This window comes from Podarcis tiliguerta (assembly GCF_965153285.1).
Source record: "Podarcis tiliguerta genome assembly, chromosome: 14".
Taxonomy (NCBI): domain Eukaryota; kingdom Metazoa; phylum Chordata; class Lepidosauria; order Squamata; family Lacertidae; genus Podarcis; species Podarcis tiliguerta.
The window spans coordinates 20,736,237-20,742,236 of NC_139547.1; the positions used below are offsets into that span (position 1 = coordinate 20,736,237).

The 6,000-nt window shown below is 46.7% G+C and overlaps 1 protein-coding gene across 2 annotated transcripts in view; it reads left to right on the top strand.

Annotated features, from left to right (window-relative positions):
- KLHL25 (kelch like family member 25) overlaps nt 1-4,349 on the top strand; it is a 31,118-nt gene extending 26,769 nt beyond the window's left edge. For both annotated transcript variants that reach the window (XR_014504572.1, XM_083412043.1), the window contains exon 3: nt 3,824-4,349. The gene's annotated coding sequence lies outside the window, so the exon portion shown is untranslated. The remainder of the gene's footprint in view (nt 1-3,823) is intronic.
- The last annotated feature ends 1,651 nt before the right edge of the window (nt 4,350-6,000 follow it).

Below are 6,000 nucleotides of genomic sequence, written 5' to 3' on the forward strand. Positions count from 1 at the left end.
CTGTGCTGGGCTGCTAGTGCTCCATAGAAATGGATTTCAGGTTATATTGGCTCACCATCCCACTGCTGTCCTCAATGCTCACATGATTACCTCCAACCACCTCTTCCATTTACATATATTTAATGCTGTATTGTTTTTAACACTCAATTGGGAGCTGCGCAGAGTAGCTGGGGAAACTCAGCCAGATGGGTGGGGTATAAATAATAAATTATTATTATTATTATTACAATAAAACTCTCCTTTCCGCTTGTTGTTTTACTATGTAAAAACCACAGCCTAAACGAGCGTCCCCCAACCTGGTGCCCTCCACATGTTTTGCAGGTGACCTCAATTCCAATCGGTGGGAGCAGATGGGAGTTGCAGGTTAAAATATCTGGAAGGCACCAGGTTAGCAAAGGTTGGCCTTGAATACCAGTTGCCAAACTAGTACGATTTTGTTGGCCTAGCTTGGAAGAAGAGTGAGGCTGTGGTGCTGAACTTCTGGCTCCTTTGCCAATCAACCCATTTACAGTTAAGCAACCCATGGGCCTCAGGGAGTTCAAACACCACGAGTAATTAATTATAGACGGCTCCCCGTGACTCATCTGCTATGAAAAGCTGCCAGCCGTGAAACTCTGCAAGAAGCTGACTGCTTGGCAAGTGAGGTACTCTGGCATTTCCAGTTCATTTGGCACATTTCTGCATTTGGATCTGCCCAAGATCCAACCACACAACTCACCTGCTTCCTCCCTCCCTCCCTCCATTTGTAGAAATCTTGTTTTTCTCCTCTGGGGCTGTAAAAGCAAGCAACCTGCTTAATGTACCAACTTGTGTTCCATCTGATTCCATTCCCTGCATGAGAAGCCCAGCTGGATCAAACCAAAGGTTCATCCAGCCCAATATCCTGTTCTCACAGTGGCCAGTGCTTATGGGAAGCATGCAAACAGGACCTCTAACCACTTGGGGTTTCCAGCAATTATAATAATAAAATAATGATGGCGTTGATGATGATAATTTATACCCCACCCATCTGGCTGGGTTTCCCCAGCCACTCTGGGTGGCTTCCAGCAAAATATTAAAATACAATAATTCATCAAACATTAAAAACTTCCCTAAACAGGGCTGCCTTTAGATGTATTCTAAAAGTCAGGCAGTTGTTTATTTTCTTGTCATCTGAAGGGAGGGCATTCCACAGGGTGGGTGCCACTACCAAGAAGGCCCTCTGCCTGGTTCCCTGTAACTTTGCTTCTCACAGGGAGGGAGCCGCCAGAAGGCCCTTGGTGCTGGACCTCAGTGTCTGGGCTGAACGATGGAGGTGGAGATGCTGGTATACTGGTTTGCCAAAGCATACTGCATCTGACAGAGGAAACTCTCCAGGGTTTCAGGCCGGGAACATTCCCAGTCTTACCTGGAGATGCTGGGGATTGAACCTGGGACCCTGTGCATGCAAATCAGAAGCTCTACCACTGAGCTCCAGCCCTTCCCCATCTAGTATCCATTGAGAGCCTCCAGCAGTCCTCACCTAGATGGAGGGGGATCTTGTGTTACTCAGTTCTTTGGCTCTCAGGGACTTCAACATGTGTGACTGACAGCTCTCGGCATCCCAGATTTCCTTTCCCTTTCCATCCATTTTAGGCTCCCTTTGTCTTGCATCCTCTTCCTTTTCTAGACTCCTCCTTTTCTACCCTTCCTCACCTGCTCTACTCCTTGGTAGCTTCCACACAAGCTCATCCAGCAAAGAGCCAAAGGGCCTTTAGTTTTAGAGCAGTTCCGCTAACAAAATCTAGAGCCCCGTCCTCCTCTGACATCAGAGCAGTTCAGCCAATCGTCACCTCAACATTCCTCAGCTGCTGCGAATCCACGTCGTTGGGCTTGAGCTGCATTGCCTCGCAAGGAGGAATTAACTGGATTGTCCTCTGTAACCTGGGTGGGAGAAGACTGGCTACAGAAAACGGGCTGGTTCTGCCGAGCAGATGGTTGTCTCCAGAGCCTGTTTATCAAGCCAAGCTGGGTGGGAGTGGCTGACTTTTGGAAACAAGGTGTTGTGCAAACCAAGCTCTAGCCAAGCCTGGATTGAAATCATAGGTATGACACAAGCACCAGCACAGAGCACTCTTACGCAGCAATAAGAAAAAAAGGGCAACCCCACTCGTTCCTAACATGACGGTCCTGTGCCCAGCATCTTGGGTAGGGGTTTCTGAATACTCCAGGGAACTCTCCAGGTATGCAGAAGATATATTCGTTTGCATTAAATAAACCCAAATAAACTCCCAATGGTCTGATGAGGACTAGGAGCATATAATCCCCCGCAGAAGCCACAGAATATACAGCATTCAACCCCATCTGCACGGTGCACTTAAAGCAGTATCCTTCCACTTTAAATAGTCATGGCTTTCCTCAAAGAATCCTGGGAACTGTAGTTTGCCATGGGTGCTGCGAGTGCTTAGGAGGCAAACCCACCCCCCCATTCGCCCCACACTTAACAATTCCCAGGGTTCCCCAGGAAGAGGAATTGGTTGTTAAACCACACTCTGAAGTGTACTTCTTTGAAGGGAATAGGGGTCTTCTCACAACTCTCAGTACCCTTCGCAAACTTACTAAGTCACTCAAACAGTTCATATCAACGGCATGTTGCCAGCTTTTTGATTTGAAAGATTCTGGCCCCCTCAGCCCAGTGACTCTGAGCATGTGCAAAATGAAGTTACGCTGACTGGAACAAGAGAAGTTTTAGTTTGTTAGAACTAAACAAACTAAATGGATGGGGGGGGGGCGTTGTTAGCAAAAACAAAATTTACTGAACTTGCATTCAGCTCTTCTGCCTGTGCTTAAGGCGGCAAACAACCCAGACACAACACACACAAGTAAAATGACAAGACGTATAATTAAAAACATGAAAAAGAGTAGCACTTGACAGGTCCTGAAGCAACATAGTCCTGAAAATCTAAATGCTGTGACGAAGAGTTAGGCCTCACAGTAACTTCTGAAACAGTGATGGGAAATTTGTGGTCTTCCAGATGTTTTTACCCTGCTGGCTGGGGATGATGGGAGCTGGAGTCCATCAACATCTGGAGGGCCACAGGTCACCCATTCCTGAGATATAACAACAACAAAACAACAACAATAATAATATTTATAAACCCCCCCAATCCGGCTGGGTTTCCCCAGCTACTCTGAGTGGCTCCCAACAGAAAAAACAGAATAAAACATCAAGTTAACCCCTAAGAAGGGAAGGGAGCAGGGGCCTTTAAGTTGCACACCCATAGTTTTCACCTGAAAAGCAGACTGAGCTGGCCAACAGGGCACCTGGTCAGAGTCCTCCTTAAATGGGCATTTCCATTATAGTAATTATTTCCAAAGGTTTGTCCATGGCTAAAAAATGAGCACATTTAATGCAAATCCCCGTGGTCTTCTGACAATTTCTTTTGGATATACATAAGGGGCCACCCTAGCGACGGGACTCAGTTGCTATGCAGTTCTAATCTCTGGACACAAGATGGAGGGCTAGCTCTGGACCGGTGCCATTTTGCTTCGCAGAGGGCAGCTCAGTTTGCTGGTGCTCAAATTGCCAGCTGCTGCGCTGACACATGAGATCAGATAGCTGGGAGAAGGAAAGCAAATAGTCCCACTGTTGGTAGGTGACTGGGAGGCGGACTGAGAGAACGAGGATTGGGCAGTCCATTTCTCTGAGGTGGTTCCTGCAAGCTTTAGTTTATTGTCCAAAAAGCCTTTCTGGAAACAAGAGGCCTCCCTGATCCGGGTGTCTTCCAGATACTTTGGACTCAAGGGAGCACATAAGTGGTTGTGGGGTCAGGTTATTAATGTGTTATTCCCTCTCTCCCCACAGATAGCGACACTGAATTTGTATGTCAGTAGTGATACTGGAATCTGCACAAGTGGCTACTGGCTTTGCTGTCTACTGCCTCCCACAGGGCTCATTCCTCTCGCTGCCTCAGTATGGGGAGGGATGTCAGGCTGCTCCAAGAAGTATGGATGAATGGATTGATGGGGAGCCTGAGCAAATCATTGGTTCACTCAAAGGTAAAGGGAGCTACACACTGTGGACATCCTTCGATGGCGGCAGCTTTGCCAGCGTCACACGGGTGCCATGTTGGCATCGGCTGGGTTTGGAAGAGAGCCCAGTAAGGGAAGGGACTGAAAAGCCTCAGCATCTTTCTTCAGACAAAGGAAGCCTTTCGAGGACTTCAGAAACTCGTCTCTCGGCTGCACCACATGAATGAAGCACAGGCACCTCTGCAAGGGCTAGATTTGCGTTGAGTCGTTTTGGAAAAAAGAAACACGTCTTCCTTTGTACTACTTTGATGGTTCCCCAGGAGTTCTGACAATTTTAATAAATGTTCTTTGGGAAGCTGTCTGCTTTGGACGGGGCCACTTCTTTTTGAAGTACACCTGATGTAGGGATAATGACAGGGCTAGTGAAACGGTAATTACAAACACACTGTTCCCTGGTATGGTACAGCCTGCAAAACACCGCCGCAGAAACCGAACGAAGCAATGCAACACTGGCAAAAGCGAGGTTGGGTGGGAAGAGGGACAAATACTGAGGCCCTGCTGCAGAACCTTGGGAGGGTTAGAGTTAAGCCCTTGTACATAGGCAACCTCTGTGGGCACAGGGGCACCCTTGAGCTCTTCCCCTGGTGCCCACAAGGCCTCATTGTCCCTGTCAGGACCTCCTTCAGCACCCATGAAATATGCCCTCAAAAATACACAGCTCACGATTTGGCTCTCCCTACTCTGTTCCTGTTTGCACCGGCACTCAGCCTTATCATGCATTAAATGTGCCCACATTTAACCAGATGCCAGGATTGGGCACCCGCCCTTTCTTCAGTAGAGGTCAAATAGCTTCTCTGTGAGTGAGCTTGGTGGTAGCTCCTTTTTCCTATTGATGGGACGACTGCACCCTTTCGTCCTCTGGTCTGCTCCTTTAGGTGTGGCTTCCATTTTATATTATGCCACACACTCTACAACAGGGGTCAGCAAACTTTTTCAGCCATGGGCCAGTCCACCGTGTGGTGGGCCAGACTGTATTTTGAAAAAACAATAATGAACAAATTCCTATGCCCCACAAATAACCCAGAGATGCATTTTAAATAAAAGCACACATTCTGCTCGTGTAAAAACATGCTAGTTCCCGGTCCGTCTGCAGGCCGGATTGAGAAGGCGATTGGGCCGCAACCGGCCCCCAGGCCTTAGGTTGTCTACCCCTGCTCTACAATAGCCATTTTGTCATTGGTACCCCCCTACAAATGTCACTCAAGTGTCCCACTCCTGTGCTGCAAAGATAGGAGCCTGTGTCATGTAGCTAGCTGGGCTAGGATGGAGTAGGAAAGTTCAAATCTCTACTCGGCTCTGAAGTTTACTGGGAAAACCTGGACCGTCTCTCAGCTTCACCTACCTTCCAAAGTTGTGAGGACAACATGGGGATGGGAGTGGGGGAAAACCATTTAGATCACCTAAGATTCCTGGATCTCTTTTCTCTGTTCCTCTTCTATGGAGCTACTTCTGCACTCCTCTCTTTGTAATTATTTATTTTATACAAACACATTATTTATCTTTTAAAAGAAACACCCTAAATCTGAAGAGGCAGTTTAAATTATGCAAAGGAATTCAAACACATGCAAACATATTTAATTTCCAAGATTCTGCATGCAAAGATTAACATTCCTCTGCAAAGAATTTAAGCAAGCACCTATGTGTTTGGGGTTTGGTTTTGTTTTTATGATCGTACAAAACACAAATAAATACATTTATTTATATGTCACTGAATGCTCAAATAGGCTCCTAAGCAGTTTACAAATATCCATAATTAAAATGCACAATCAGATAATTGCACAGGTAAAATAATTCAAAAAGGAGACTTGGGTGCATTGCAAAAGACAAACAACAGATTCACGTTTTGGGTCTTTTAAAGCTAGTTTTTCTCTTCTCCCTTGAAAGCCCCTGGCAGGGAGAAGGTTGGGGGAAGGGGGGTGTTACTGGATCACTTTAGAGGACAAAAGAATG